At 34.9% G+C, this 17,253-nt stretch overlaps 1 protein-coding gene and 1 long non-coding RNA gene across 8 annotated transcripts in view; one reads left to right on the top strand and one right to left on the bottom strand.

The window, feature by feature from the left end:
* nrm (neuromusculin) overlaps nt 1–17,253 on the top strand; it is a 593,812-nt gene that overhangs the window by 158,525 nt on the left and 418,034 nt on the right. The window lies entirely within an intron of this gene.
* Nucleotides 1–17,253, bottom strand: part of LOC135831120 (uncharacterized) — a 375,747-nt gene that overhangs the window by 24,334 nt on the left and 334,160 nt on the right. The gene's annotated exons all lie outside the window — the stretch shown is intronic.

Genomic DNA, 17,253 nt, shown 5'->3' with positions numbered 1-17,253 from the left:
ATTAACGTGATTTTTATTTACACGTTAAACTAAAGTTATCATTTTAAAGATATTTTCCATTTTTTTTTTTTTTTTGTAGAAAAAAATGATTGGTTTGTTGTAGTATTTCAGCTGAAAATTCTCTTTTTTCCAAAATCAGTTGAAAAACACAATTTTGAAGGGTAAATACGAAGGGAGGGGGTTGAAAATTCTTGTAGGTAACTATAGCTCTGTTGTTCACCACATCACTCTAGAAAATATTCACCAAAAAAACCTTTGATGGCAACTATGGTATTTCAATAGGGGTTTGAAAAAAATCCAAGTTCGAGAGTGCCGCGATAGGTGAAGTTTTCCCACGGCGGTGTCGTGGAACAATGTTGACAAAACGCGCGGGCGTACTGGAGATACATGTTTTTTTTTTCAAACTTTCTTTTCTTTGACCATGTTGCACCCCCTTTTGGGGCCTTGGGAAAATGATATGTTATACCTTAGGGTGTAACTAAATTTGTGAGAAAATTTCGCGGAGACCCCTCTTCCCCGTTTTTTTCCTACCGATTTTTGAAATTTTGAACCCCCCCCCCCCAAAAAAAACCTCTAATTATGAAAAAAAATTCCACACACGCACATACCTAGTGACTATTTTCTGTGAAAGTTTCAAAATTTTTGGACCACCCCCTCCGGAGAACTGTAATTTTGAACTTCGAGCACTCATGGGCACATTTCTCGGGTGGGGGTGGGGGCTCGGCTCAAAAAATTTTTGGGATGGTTTTACATCCAAACTAACATTTTGGGTGACTTTCAACCAAATCGGAGAAAGTGCGGATTTCACTATCTTACCCTGAAAGACTCTTTAATGCGATTTCTTGAATTAATCTAATTCGCACTTGTATTTTGTTTTGTTTCAGGTGAGCTCGAATTTTTGGTGTAGATAGATGCTTATTAGTTATAATACGGAGCTATCTAGCTATCAAGTTGTAGAATCAGTGGGTAAGTTATTTTTTATTTAATATTTGTTCAAAGGCTCAAACTGATCCCAGATGTTTTCTGGCTTGAAAACAATGTACTTAATGCTTAAGATAATTCTTTATACATAAGTCCAACTTTCTATAAATCGATTCAAAATATCAAAGAAATCCGATCACATTGAAAATTCATTTTACGTAAGTACGTATAACATTCCTAGTTCAAAATCGGCATTCGGTACAAGTTGTAAGTACATTTCCAAGTCTATTTTTACAGCTTAACTTGCCCCGAATGAAGCACTTATGACTATCAGAATGAAAATTCAACCTCATTTTCGGACTCGGCGTGTTCGATTCCTGTAAAAACGACACCCATATTGAAAATTTCACTTTGAACCAAAATTGGGGTCGGGGGGAGGGGGAGCTTCACTGCCTCTGAATTGGAATTTGCGAATAACGACTCTCAAACGCATCATTTTCATTTAGAAATTACAATATTATTAACAATAGTCCTGCAAAATTGAATCAAAATTTTGGAGGGGAAAAAGTGGGGGGAGGGGACTGTTGATTTTTTCGAGAAAAGCCCTTATGCATACTTACACTTTGGTTCAAGTTTGAAAAAAATTTACCGAGTCAATCCTGAGAAATAAATTAAAAACTATTTTCAATTTTTGAGGAATTTACTCAAGAACCATGCACTCAGAGTTGAGGTCCAAAACTCAGGGAAAATTCTCATCGGAGAGGAGGGTACATAGTACATACGCCTCACTTGAGTTTCACCTCTGGACCATTCTTATCTTCCTAGTGCTTTCAATATGATCTTGACTCAATACTTCAAAAAGTGACCTTTTTGTATACATACTTAAATGTACTCATTTATGTACTCTGAAGTAGACTGAAAAAAAAAACAAATATTCTGGATTTTGACGAAAATTGGCGCGAACATTTACTTTAAATGAGAGAATAACAAGAAAATTTTTTAACTGTTCTGCAAAGTATTCGAACTCGTATTCTACATGAAGTGAATACTTGAAGACGAGCAGAAATTTTCATAAAAATATTTTTAAAAAAAAACTACCTACTGTGAGCTTCATCAGTCGAGGCTAAATAGAGACGTTATTAATAAACTCACGTGTAGAGCCTACACGAATAATGACCCATACGATAAAAAAAAGCAGAAGAAAAAAAAATAAAGGTTGAAAAAAATTCTGGAGTTATATACCATACCAAGCACAAGAACGAGGACGAGTCTGACACGAGAATAAGAGCTAAAAAGAGCGAGATAGAAAGTACGAAAGGCAGCAAGGAAGGGTTGGAAAGGATTGTGCAAGAGAGAGAAGAGGCAGCTAGTGGTAAGGAGAGGTAACACGTAAACGAAAACGCTTACTACTATAAAACAAAACATCGCCGAAGTACGACGACCACCTGTCAGATGAAATTTCCACTTAAAAACGGCTCTCTACTCTTTAGGTACTCGCAGCGAACGCTAACACTGTGAGCTCTAGCCGTCGAGCTGCATTGTAGCGTGAAAAAGGCCAAATGTATGCTTTGAAATTGCGGCGAAAAAAAAACGATTTCGGTGTTTCTATTCTTTCTTCTGCTTTTTTTTTATTTTGGAAAATACGGGTCAATATCTATTCTTGTTTTACTTGTTAGTGTGTATCGTTTGTGTGGACTTTTTTTACGATTTTGAAATCTGTATGGTTTTTTTTTCAGCAGTGGAATATTGAATGTTGAAGAATGAATTTTATTGAATGATGAGTGAACAAATTCTGGGAATGGTTTACTTATGAATCCAGTTATTGAAATTTAATTACAAATAACTTATTAAAAAATTGAATAATCGGTGGGATTCAACGACCCCTTCTCCCCTCCCGACTTATACGTCTAAAATACAATTGAGCTATTCGCTTTAATTTTTTGGTGAAAAATTCTCGAATATGGCTTTTCACTGGTTAGAAGTTACACATATTTGAAAAATTTGAGACACTTTTGAAGAAAAATGTCCTAAAAATCAACCAGCTCGAGTCATCCACCAACCCATCAGTATAACAGAATCGAATTTAAATGAGTTGAACAAAGACATAAATCCCTGAACGAGTTGGCCGGTGACAATGTGATGCGATGACAAAAGATCGAATAAGCCAAGACCAAAAGAAACTAGAAAGCTGAATCAATACAACAAAAGTTTCATCCTTCGAAATAATTTAATCGCTATATTGGATGTATGCAGTTGTTATTCGAAAGAAACACTGCGAGAAAGGGACCGAAGAGAAAAAAAATCCCACCGGTGTACAAAATAACCCCCTGGATAAAAATATGCTCTAAACAGAAAAAACAACCTGTTGCTGTGCAGCACAGCGCGCATTGCATCGTCATTCGACGTGAGGTGACGAAATTTCGATTGATTTGATTAGGCGTATTCCGGTCGTATCGGTCGGGTTCGTTCGTTGTGGTGGTGGTGGTGATTCGAGATAGTTAATTGAAAGTTTCAAGCTCGCGAAGATGAGGGTGTTGAAGGAAGAAGAAGAAGAAACCAGAGAGAGAGAGAGAAAGAGACACGGCGAGCTGTGGAATCGGGCCAAATACGCTTTTATTAAATTATCGGTTAAAAGTTTTCGTCCCGAACTATATCAAGGCGCAACTTCTTAATACGTTTGCAGAGAAAAAGAAAAGTACAGTGCTATATCCGAACATTGGCTCGGCTGGACCCAAGGGGACAGAGCAGGGAAATTATTTTTTTCTCACATCGTGTGGTCTTTGGGCTGCCGATGCCTCGATGCCTCGTGTTGTGTGTATTCATTATATGGGAGCGTGCGAATGTGCAATCAAGACGAACGCCTCCAGCATATGCACCTGAACGTATGTGCGAGTCTGTATGGTTGGAGGGAGAGGACGAGGGTACAGCTATGTAGAGAGGAAATAGTACCTAAGTCTATTATAAAGTGGAAATGAAGTGGCGTGGGATCCAGGTAACCGGAATCACGCGCACGGAACACACCTTTTGTGGAATATTATTTTCTTATATTTTCTATTAATATTTTTTTATTTTTCGAGTTGTGGTGTGTTTTTTAGACAGGTTCGTGAGTCATGTGTGAGGTGCTTGGTGGATGTTTTGAATCAAGTGGTTGATACGTAGAAGTATTCTTTTGATGGGTTGTTAATTAGGATCAAAAAGGGATATTTACGAAAAGTGAAGTTATTTCGAACTGTGTTGTTTGAAAGGTTCGATGTTGTGAATTAAACTTCTGATTTTGTGTGTGTGTGTGTTTGTTTTTTTTTTTAGTTTGAAATGAATTTTTATATTTTCTACTTCGACCTTTTTTGTTCTGTTTGAAAGTTATAATATCAATATTGCTATTCACTTGGAAAGTGAAATAAAAGTGACTTGTGCGAAAAGTTGAGTAAATTCTGTCAAAATCAGACGTTTATTTTCATAAATACATTACAGGGTAGTTCATTTGTTAAGAAGTTGCAAAACAATTTTTCAATCAAGTTAAGCTTTAATCCAAAGTACAGCCATTTTGAGGAAAATTATTTCAACTGTACAGATAAAAAATTTTATGCTGCACAATTTAGTTTCATTTGCGTTGTTTATTCGTAGAACTTTTTTTTTCTTTTTTTTTAAATCATCATTTGAGATAAAAAATTGATAAAAATAATGTTGTAGCATTTTTTTGGAAATATTCTTTTTACCTAATCTCTGGCTTCTAATTCAGCATTATTTCTTATGTGAACAAGCACACTAACTCTTATTCGAAACGTATCAAAAAGAACGATATTTAGAAGGAAATCAATTTCTCTCTTCATGTGGAATTTTACGCCTTTCAATTATGTTTTTCTTTATTTTTTTTTCTTAAAATCTTTAAGCTGCTCTTCTTGAAAATTGATTTTTTAGTGAAGAATTTGAAATTCTTCAAAATTTCTTCACATTGAAAAGTAAAAAAAATTGAATGTCTTACGAAAAAAAAAGGAAGAGAAACAAAATTGTTGAGTATAAAATTTGCCATCGGAAGAGGGTTGAGTTTTTCATAAAAGACCTTGTTTTTGAAATATTTCTGGCAAAACTTGGAAAGTACATTTTTAGGGAACGATTTTTTTATGGCCTTCTGAATGAGTCATCCTGAAGTTTTACGATAGAAAATTTAAAAGGAATGAAAAAGAAATGAAATCCAACAACTCCATGTTATTTGAAAAGGAAAAAGAGTGAAGGAATTAAAAAATACATTTTTTCCGAAATTTCCTTTTTTTTTAAAAAAAAAATCACGTGGTTTTTAAAAGCTCAAAACAGACGTGAAAATTTGAAAAAATTACCTACAGCGAGAATCCCGAATCTCAACGCCACTGACAAGAGAAGTAGGTATCTCGACCGACAGAAAAATTTTTGAACCTGACGAAGCAGAATCGAAAGAAAACCTCAAAATATGAATATCACCAATCAAAATTATGGGTGCTGAAATTCATTTTTCGATTTTTGATGAGCATTTAAAAATTCAAAGTGCCAAAATTCGAAAAAATCAAAATTTCAGCGAAAAGGTCTAGAAAGCTGAAATTTGGTTTGTAGCCTATTTTTAATCTGCCAACTCAAATTTATGTTGATTTCAAACCGTTCTGGAGCCTCCAGCGGATTTTTGGTTTATCCAGGTTTTGATTCAGCACTTGTAAACTCAGATTTGGCATCCTTGCGACCCTTTCAATCGATTTGAGCACGTATTATTAAAAATTTTTTTGGCCATTCAAATTCTAAATTTTACAAATTTATTGATGCTGAATTTCATGTCCACTCTATTCATTTAGAGCGTTTTTTCGAGAACTGGAGAAACCGAAAATCCGCTGGAGGCTCCAGAATGGTTCTAAACCGTCACCATTAAAAATAAAATACAAACCAAATTTCAGCTTTTTTCGTTCACGCGTTCGCAATCCACAATTTTTGCATTTTTTTCAAAAATAATCACTAAAAAATTTTTGGATTTGAACTGGTGCAAAAGTATTTTGATAATAAGTGCCTATAAATCTGTCGAAAGGGTCGCAAGGATGGTAAATCCGAGTTTATAGGTGGTAAATTTAATTTTCAATGTATTTACACCGTTTTTTTCGAAAACTGGTTAAACTGAAAATCCCCTGGAGGCTTCAGACCGGTTCAAACCCGTCACCAATTGACTCAGCAAGCCGAAAATACGGTACAAATCAAATTTCAATTTTTTTCGTTCACACCTTTGCAATCCATTATTTTTGCATTTTTTGTCAAAAATTATTATAAATCACTTTTAAAAAAATTCGGATTTGAACTGGCCCAAAAATATTTTGATAATATGTGCTTAAATCGATCGAAAGGGTCGCAAGAACGGTACTCGTAAATCCGAAATTAAATTTCATTTTGAACCTATTTACAGCGTTTTTTCAAAAACTGGAGAAACCGAAAATCTGCTGGAGGCTCCAGAACGGTTCGAAACCGTCACCAATCGACTCGGTAGTTCAAAAACAGGATATAAACCAAATTTCAAGCTTTCTAGGGTTTTTTGCGGAAATTTTGATTTTTTTCTAATTTTTTCCCATTAATTTGGATTTTTAAATAATCGCCAAAAAAATGGCCAAAAATCGAAAAATGAATTTCAGCACCTGAAATTTTGGTTATAGGGGTATGTTTTGTGGTCCTCTTTCGATTTAGATCTGTCCAGTTCAAAACATTTTGTGGTAGTTGGGAATTGGGATACTTCCCTTGTAAGCAAGGCACAGAATCCACAATGTTTAATCCAAATTCTTTCTCCCTGCTCCCCCCCCCCTTTATCAAGAAAAATGTCCAAATTGAAGCTGAAAATTGATTATGTATAAAATTCCAAGACCCATTTTTGAAATTTAATACCCTTGGTCTGGTCCTCCCTCTCACAGCACCTTTGAATAGACATGTTTCTCAAATATTTCCCAATTTTGTGAATACCAACTCCCTTCCGGATGTCTCCAACATCTCAATTTTACTAGGTTGCTACAAACGAATACCTATTCATTTTTTGGATTCAACTTTTCAATATCGTGTGTCATTTTTCTGACGTTTTACATAATTTCAACAGTACCTACCTACTTCCTAGACTTCTGCCTCATTTTTGAGAGTTTAAATACATTCGAAATTGTTCTTCTGTAATCAGGAGGAATCTTTTTCCAAAATTTCGTAACAAGAAAACCCCTCAATCCAACCGATCAAAAATCAAAAAATTTTGAGTCAGGGATTATCGTTCATTTTATTACATTTAAAAATCTCCAAAAACTGGCGCAAAAAATCAAATGCATTATTGACTTTTCTACCTATAGGTAACCCTAATTTCGAAAGTTAAAATGTCGATTTTTTCAGTCAAAAGCTACTATTTTGATGGGTCAAGGCTTTTTGTGCTACTAGGTATTGGCTTATGTATCAGGATATAGAAATACACAGTAGATTTATGCACAGATACGAGCCATTTGTCCTACCAATAACTCTGATTTGTTTTCGAAATTCTACAAACGGCTCACTTTGGCCTGGTTTTCATAATAAATATAAAAGTTTTTCGCTATCATAAACGAAACTATTTTTCCATTTCAAATCAAAACTATAAAAAAAAAACATCAAACGCTAAAAGTCACTGTACCTACACACGTTGCCATACTCCATGACGCACAAACATCTCTATATAAACCACTGCCCTTTAATTCATCTCGTCCATGGCCTACATACCGAGCAAAAATACTCCATCATAAATGTATTATCTACGTGTGTTGTCGTTTGCATGTAATGTTAGCTACTCAATACTCATGCTCGTGCAATCCCTTCCCTAAGCAAAGGTACTGCATATCCAGCTAATAAGTAAACGAATGCTAATGATACGGGGTAAAGGGCCGCTTTTTGGTAAATTACTTTTATTTGGTTTTCATTTACACACGTTTATTTCACATAGTACTATACTAATATGCATTCAAACGACCAACGAAGCGTGTTTGTTTGTTTTTAAGCTAACATTAATATGGTTATGCATATAAATCCACATGTATACCTATCTACACTAGTAAAGGTTCAGAAAAAAAAAATGAAAAACAAAAAAAAAAGAAACAAAAACAACGACTCGCAGGAAAAAATAAAAAAATACGAAGACAGGAAGACTATTTATAATACACGTATACGTAGAAAAATGCAGTATACCTAACTATACTCCTATCGTACAATGGTAAAATTAACAACATTTATACGAGTAAAAACCATTCTCGTATTAAAAATTGTTGCTTTTTTACATGTCAGGGACTCAGGGTAAGTATATGAGTAAATACAGTACTTACTAACATTTTAATTATACGAACAAACATCGTTTGTACAGACTACAGACACAGAGCTGTGTAAATTGCCATGCAGTACGATTTATTTGCTTCAGGGTTCAACCCCCTGTATATGTTTATGAGTGAGGATTCGTAGGGTACGTTTTATGTCAGCTGCTCGGTGTTGATTAAAATATGATGGATTTATTGAGGTAATTTGATAATTAAAATAAACGAGGGTACGAAGGGTTTATTTTTTAGAATTCAACTTTCAAGCGATTGTGATTCGAGTTCAATTCAGTCTGAGGATACTCATTACTCATTTTACTGACCATGGAAGACATATTTTTTTTAAGAATTTACCCCAGATCCTTTCTTTCTTGCTAATTGATTAGAAATTTGGATATCTTTCCATTGTTACCAGAAGTCTTCTGATGTTCTGAATACCAAAAACAGAGCACTAATCAAACAACATCTTCTTATCAACATCTCACCCAAAAAAATAAAAAATTGAGTGACACTGTTTCCATAAAATATGTTATATCTTACAGGTCCATTCCACAGATCAAGATTTTGAGAATTGAGACGCAACAATACGACATTTTATACAGTATTTATTACCCCTCATGATCTGGTACATCCGATACGTGGTGATCGATCTGCAATCTCAATCATTCATTCATCTCAACATATTCGCGCATCTTTCTCACTCTCTACCTTATTCTTTCTCTCTCTTTCACGTCTCACGCACACAAACATACACGTGTTCAACGCTGCGAGTAATTACAACTGTGCCGAAGCGCAGACGATGAGACAGCGGCGCACGTTTTAATTACACGGCCCTCTTTACTCCTCATCTCGTACATCCGACTATGGACACTGCCGCGCCTCCGTTTGTCCCGTATATATTATTCTCTACATAGTCTCTTAATTAAACCACTTTCACACAATACTTCGCGCCAATTTATACGCATCATTGCCCCCTCCCCCCAGTCACCTCCATCACCGAACCAACTCTATATACTGTTTCAAAAATATACAAACACCAAACAGTCAACTGATGTAAATTACTTCACAGTGTACGTACAAATGTTTGATTCGAGCTATGAAATAACCTTGAGGAGCATATCGACTGTTGACGATGGCAACGATGATGCTGACACTGACATGACAGTGTGCTCCTGCTCGATGCAGTCGAGACGGTGGCACCCTGCGCGGCTGCAAAAATAACTTATAGCTTTTTTCCGGTAATGAACTTGAATCGTGCTCGGTTCAAGTTTCGATGAATGAAGTAACCGTCTCTGAAATACATAGTATGCCACGAGCTGTATGTACTCGTAATTGGCGGCGTCAACTTCATTCAGATGAAACACAAGTGCAGAAAAGACTCGTCCCAGGTTCAGAAAATTGTGGATGATTGTGTTGAATTGTGTTTAGAACGCGAAGAAGAGGAGAGGAGGGGAAGGGAGGGTTTTTGGTACAGAAAATTGAGAGAAGTTGAATGGTGACAATTGAAAAATGAGAAAATCACATTATGTAAGGGCTTGATTTCAAAAAAAAAAAAAACAAGTTTAGGTAAATATTCCAGACAAAAGCTTCATCTCATTTGGAAAAAGAGGAGAGAAAAATTAAATATCGATGCTCGAAAAAAAATTTTAATTAGAATAATATGATAATTTTCACCAAGGAACTAAACCACCTTTCTATATGAATCGTGAACATTTTTCACATCCCTCCTTGGCCCTTCTCATGAAAAAACATCAAATCAAATTATGTATTAGGTCGTTTTCATTTCCAATTCGGTCAAGATTTTGATCTCGAAACCTTATGTCTTCAACTCAACTCAGTTTCATTTTCATCAAATCACAAAAAATCGACATGTATATGTAATCAAAATTTATAGGTTTTCGGTGACGCTGATATCAAAAATTCTATCGATTTTTCATGTTGATCGAAGCGAAGGGGATGGGTTGGAGAATTAAATTTTTCATAAAAACTCGACCTGTGTATCGAAATGTAGGTTTTCGAGGTCACTGATTCCAAAAATGCTATCGACTATTCATTTGCATCAAATTCAAAGGCGATTTAGAGCAACTACCTTCGAAAACTTACCACAAAGATCTACCCTGCCTTACATTTTGATGATAATCAACACCTCACAATGAAATAAAAAAATGTTTATTTTTTCTTGAAAAGTGCTTTTCACTTCATTGGGAGTTTTAAACATCTTTTTTGTCAACTTTTTCGTCGGTCAGTTTTCTCAACCTCATTCTCATATTCTTATGAGAGGTCCCTGGTAACAATTTCACATGGAGATAGTGTCTTTGGAATGAAAAAATTTTATATGGAAGGTTTGTTCATTTTTTTGATTTTTGAGTTGGAAAATCATATTCAAGATTATTCCTCACCCCTTGAATGCAGTACATATATCCCCTTGGCTATGACCCTAATGAAAAATCGATAGCATTTTTGAAATCAGGGTCCTCGAAAGCTTAATTTTCGAAGTACGTACATGTCGATTTTTTTGTGAAAAATATACCCCCCCCGTATGGTGTTATCCCCCCCCCCGAGCTGGAATCAAAGAAATTATTGCAAATTTGGGTTCGGCGGTGCAAAAAATAAGTTGAAATTCGAACTCGGCATCATCGAAAACATAGCAAAAGATAGGTAATATTACACGATATATCCATTTCTTTAAAATGTTGTCAACTGATATTTTTTATGGAGTGGTGGGGGGGGGGGCAAAGGCCGTCACTGTCAAAGTTTCTGAGCCCCAAAATAATAATCATATTCCACGGTTATCTAATTAAAAAATATATTTTTGGAAGTTTTTTAATTTCAGTGCCTCGAATTGATTAGAAATGGCTTTGAGTTCTAAAGCACCCAGTAAATTTTTGAAAGTAGAAATTTTTTACAAAATTTTACCAAATGAATTCGGAGATCTAAAATTTACTTCACGTCTGAATTTCAATTTATGCTCAATCGATTGGAAGAGGTTTCACAGGCCATGGCTTTATCCTCCAGAAAATTAAAGGACACTAACAAACTCCTATTTTTGGATTTAGCTTCGAAAAACATTTACCAAAATTTTTATAAAATATCAACAAGTTGCTCAAAAACTTGATAGCTAAAATTCTTTAAAATTGCTGCGAAATCAGGACAAAATATGACACCATTTTTTATGAATTGAAAAAAAATTGAAATACCTAGTAATCGAAACTATGTTTTAAAAAATGTAAAATCGAGAAACTACTTGAATTTAATAGAAATGAACCAGTAAATTGGCGAAAATTCATGGAAAATAAGGTTGAAAAAATTGAAAATAAATGGTCCTAAAATTTTTGAATGTTGACCAGTTGCTCAAATCGTTTATTAAATTTCTCAAAATTGCCGAGGAAATCGTTAAAATGACTGAATTTATTGAAAATTGAGGCTAATTTGAAAAAATATCAAAATAGTAAAAAATAATAGAAAATTGAAAAATCGAAAAATTTCCAAAATTTAACAGAAAAGCAGCAAAACTGGCAAAGAATTTATTTAAAATATTCCTAAAATTAATCGAAATAATTGGGAAAATAGTTAAACTATTAACTACAATGCAATGTACATAATTATGTATATTTATTCATGAAAATTTGAATTTCTCCTGTGTCGGGAGAAGTTGTTGCGTTTTATAAACAAAAATAGACGTGGTGACGACCTGTTTAGTCGTTCAAAAACATGTTCTTACTATCTATAATTTGTCGCTAATGTCCCTCTTAATATTGTCGTGAAACCTGGCTGTCGTTCAAACCACCTTTTTTGTCGTGTGATTATAATGTATATTTTCCTTTTTAAAATATGACTAGAGGATCCAGAACTAAACGGCTTGAAATCACCTTCATGTAATTGACTCAGAATGTTGAAATTGAGGAATACAGTAAATTTTTGCTTACGATCTGCATTGTGTAAAATTTGGTGAGAAATTTCAAAATTCGAGAAACTATGCTGGAGGCTCCAGAACTGCTCGAAATACTCCGAACTCATTTCCAATCAATTCGGGGAGGTCGAAAATACAAGACGAGACAAATTTCAACTTTCTCAGTCAATTTGACGAAATTTTGACTTTTTTTTTTCAATTTTCCCCTTTGATTTTCAAAAATTTACCAAAAAATTGAAAAATTCGTTTCAGCTTCTGAACTGAATTTTCAGTCAGCATTTTCCAAGAGGCCTGAAGGGCTCCTAATCAAACAAAATTTTGTTTTAATCCTCATTGACCATCTATACAGGGTGTCAGGATGAGTGTTTCTTTAAAAAAATTTTCAGCCCCTTCAATTAGTGAAGTGGCAAACAGCTGAAATTCAGGAAAAAAAGGCATTTGATGAAAGAAGCGTGAATTTTGATATGATGAATTTTTGAACCAAAATGAAGTTTTTAAGACCGGGAGCTACTTCAGCTCTCCCCTCGAAAGAGGGGGTGGAGCTCACAATTTCGAAAATATTCCTGTGAATCGAGTTTTGTTCTGAAATTCAATATTATAGTGTCTGCTGTTAGATATTGATCAGCACTCTCTATTTTCACCATTGAAATCATTGTCCCCCCTCTCCCCCTTCCGTGGGGCCCAGACCCCCAAATTGTGGATCTGGAAGAAGTTGAGACTTGGAAATGTAATTTTGTGAAATAAATTTCAAAATAGGACAAAAATTTATAATGACAAAATTTGTTTATTTTTCAAAGCAGTACTCATTACCATGGTCAAAAACACGTTTTTCTCAACTTTGTTTGCCCCTTAAATTTCAAAGATAGGCAACTTGTGCATCTGACGTTTTTTTCAAGTCTATCCAGGTATGTATATCCAAATCTGGAGTTGCAGACACCCTGGTATATAGGACCTCTGAATAACTCGTGTTGGCACACCAAAACTCCACAGAAAAAGCGAGTGGCCTGAGTAAATGCTCTTCTGGAACCCCCCCCCCTCCCCTCTTGCAATCCTCTAGTCATCTATTTTTAAATATTTTTTCATAAATTATTTTTCGATTTGTCAGCATTTTTGTGCTGTTTCTTGGGCCTCCTATGGACGAGAGAATGATTGAAAAATCGATACGTGAACTTGAACATATTCATATTTAATGTATGACGGTACAATGGTCCCAAGAAGCGTTACAAATATCATTATACAACAATCATAACTCCTCGTGTATTTCTTCCATGTGATTTTATTTCCTTTAAATTTTATTTTCGTATACTAATATATCATAACTATTTATTTACTTATGTATTTTTTTGTTGCTTTTATTTGCGCAGGTAAGCGAATGATTGGATTGGAAGAATGGTTAACGGTGTTTTCGCGTATATTTTTCGAACCATCAGAAAAGCACGTAAAGATCCCACGTTATATAGGATGCGGCGGCGCTATCCGGCCATCTCGTATTGTTTGGCCATGGTAACTGCATAGTGAAGTAATACGCACAAGTAGAGAGATGGTATGTCGTCTTTTTTTTCGGCTGTTAATTGGCCTATAAGCTTGTTCACAGAGAGATGAAAAAAAATCAGTAATCGTTTTTATTCGCGTCGGTTCTTTCCTCTTCTTCTGTACCTATACACGGTACATACTCTATGTCTATGTGTATTTGCCTCTATATCTTCGTGAGTATGCGTCGTCCTCGTCCTCTACTCATCTTATTTTTTTTGTGTGTGTAGGTAATCGATAATGTAGCGTGTAAATTACTCTCTCGGAATCGTCGAACTTGCCTCGATGGGTAGTTCAAATAAATACCCGAGTAAAAATAAAGTACCTATATAAGATGAAGAAACCGTTGTCGAGTTCTTCGGCAGTAAGATACTCGACAGTCGACGTAATAAGCGAATGTTGATTTTTTTCCACAGTATTGTTTTAGTCTCGCTGAAGAGTGAAGATGCAGAAGAGGAGTAGAGAGCTTTGTTTTATTCGATATAGGATTTTGCTACGGTACGGTATCGATACAGAGTAATATGAAAAGGTTGATGAGGAAGATACGAGAAGATGATGATGATGATGAGGTGACGATGGTAACGAAATATATGGTAATTTGAACGTAGTAATCTTTCATCGAGTGTCGAAACATTGCCTCGTCGTCGACTCTTCGTCAGTTTATTTTCCAAAGATAATCGTCGCGGATAAACGATGAAAATTGATACGGCCGAGTTATCTTCTTCTATAATATTTTCGGCGCAGCTCGGCGCGTTTAATGTAAATCGACTCGAATAGGTAACTCGATACCGAACTAAACGAAAGGGAAGCTGTGCTCTAACTCCTTCATCGTCGAAAGTAAACGATCCTCCGTTCTCCCATCTCCCATTCATTTTACTACCTACTACGAGATTGAGAAGAGAAAAAAAAATAAAGACGATGTATCTTTTGAGCGAAAAAAAAAACGCGAATAATTACAGCTCGATTTTCTTTCTTTGGGTACTTTTTTCCAAGATAAGAAGCGAGTCTTCATTATTTACAAGATGAAAGAGAAATGTGTGCTGATTTATCGCGCGTACTCGATTGATGATTTTGTTTCGAATTGAATTCGATGGTGATGAGAATATATCTATCTAAAGGCAGCTAGATTTATACATGAGGGCAGACCAGGAAGAGAGGGAAATAACGCTAGATACGATTGAACCCGGATTTCATACGATACGATGCGATAATAATTGACTGAAGAACCCCAGCGCAGCTCGAACAAGTAGCACGAATAATATAGAAAAGTTGAAAAAATTTGTCCAATTTGTGCAACGTCGATTGTCGAGGAAATGGCGAAATTTCCCATGCACGAGAACAGTTTGTTAGAATACGATTTTTATTCTGGATGTGTTTTTAACCCTCGCCACCCCTCCAATCGCCCTTCCTGTCACCTTTCTTGTCATGTATCTATACATATAGAGGTCTATGGTAGAAGAGGTAGGTGTAGATGCTTGTTGTGTATGTGTAGATTATTATCGTCGATTACGAATTCAAAACTGCATTTCGCGATTGAGCAAATATCTGCGACTTTTATGTGCTATGTGTTCGATGCGCGACGTCTGCTTGTTGTTTTTTTTCCTCGTAATTTGATGCATTTTTTCTCTCTTGCGAATTGTCGTTTGTTTTTTGTTTTGAAAAATTGCTTCTCGTTTCCAATTTTATAGATTTTTTCTGACTTTTGAAATTATATATTCATTTTCCTGATGGAAACCTTGCGAGAGGATTTTTTAATGGTCTTTTGTATCCTTTTCACTTTCAATTTTACGGTTGAAAAGTGTCAAAATTCTGCAATCTGGATATTAGATTATTGGACACCCTGTATAATTTGAATTTGATCAATCATTGCCTCATTGGAGTGAATATGTTGTGCTCAAATTGCCATGTTGCTGAAGTTGTAAATTTTCCAAAATTCCATTTTTTGAAAAATGAAGTCTCTTAGAAACCCCTTTTAAGAAATATCGATTTGAAAGAATTCTTTTTTGAAGAAGTGAGAGCTCAACAAAGAAACTGGTGTTCGATTATTCGTCAAAATGTATGAAAAAATTAACTGATGTCCACAAAAATTCCTCTCCTCCCCTCCTGTTTCTCAAAAATGATGAGAGTGGGGATGGGGAGATCATAAAGTATCAAATACATATTTGAAACTTGAATTAACAACCAGTATAAATGGTAAAAACTTTTCATTCATTTTTGAAAAAAAATTAATAAATAGATGCGAGCTTTTGTGAATTTTGATTCAGTTTTTTTCAAAACTCATCTTTCAAAAAATCATTTTTTATTACGATCGAAAATTTATCATTCAAGTTTCGGAGAACTCTGATTTTTTTTTCAAATCTATGAGTTTAGAGATTGGTTTTTACTCCAAATGTCGAACATTTCATTTTGAAACTAAATGTGCAATTTTTTGAGAAAATTTTTGAAGGGAGTGAGGGGGCGTAATTTCTGCTACCACGAGTAAAACTATATTTATAGGTACTCGTCAAAATTCATTTTTAAACGTATTTTTTGGGGTACCTTCTAGACAGTTTGATGACTCGATTGTTCTGCTAAAAGTACCCTCCTACTTGATTTATGCCTTGTATGTACCTCGAAAAATGTATAATAATTTAACCAATAGAACTCGAGAACCGAACATGTAATTTTTTCAACATATCGAATAATATAACTCCAATCTTGAGACTGCCTTCACGTGATATGGCGACTAGCCGAACCCAGAGTATACGAGTACAACGTTCAGTAGGAGGAACCTGATCTTACGACCCATCGTCCATTCACCATCCAAGTTGGTCAATTGCTGCTATCAAGTGTGAGATTAATTATCATGTTCACGTTGTAAAACGCCCGTGAGGCGATCGTGACCATCGTGCAGTATAATGTACCCGAGTTTAGTGTGATTTATTCATAGAAGCTAGAAAGATGTGAAAATAGCAACCTGTTTTTCAAATGGTGGTATGGAATGAACATATTAGATTAGTGATAATTGCAGGGTGATCATTGATCGATTTTTTTGTTTTTTGTTTGGACTTTGGTGGATTTCTTCAAGTTTTGATTTTTTTTTGTTGAATTCATTTGAAGTGAATATTTTGTCGAGACGGAAGCCAGATAAAGAAATGGATTCGAAATTTCACACTAGCATGTCTAACTGTCCAACAAACTGTGGATCACATGAAATTTGGAATTTTTTTTTTCAAATTTGGGAGTTTATTGCAGAGCTAAGTGAATATCTTTTGAACAATCATATCTGAATCAAAACCAATTTCATAGCTGAGAAGGTTATTGGAATTGGATTTCAGAAGGATCCAATAATAATTATATATTTACTTACGTATTTTAAAAAACTGAAGTTGGATTTATAAATGAGGTCAAGTACGTGCATACACGAATTTGGATTTGAAATCATAAAAAATTAACTGAATGGAAGTTTTGAAATTATTGTTCAGAAAATTAAGATAGGATTTTCACGAGAGGGAAGTGAGAACAAAAAATTTCTAAAAAAGATGATTCGAAAAACAAATTTTAAAAAATGTTCATTTTTGCGTATTCTGACGAGGGAAGCTCTTG

This window comes from Planococcus citri, chromosome 1 (genome assembly GCF_950023065.1).
Source record: "Planococcus citri chromosome 1, ihPlaCitr1.1, whole genome shotgun sequence".
Lineage (NCBI taxonomy): Eukaryota > Metazoa > Arthropoda > Insecta > Hemiptera > Pseudococcidae > Planococcus > Planococcus citri.
Note: the sequence above shows the minus strand (reverse complement) of the source record. Positions and strands in the feature narration are given on the sequence as shown.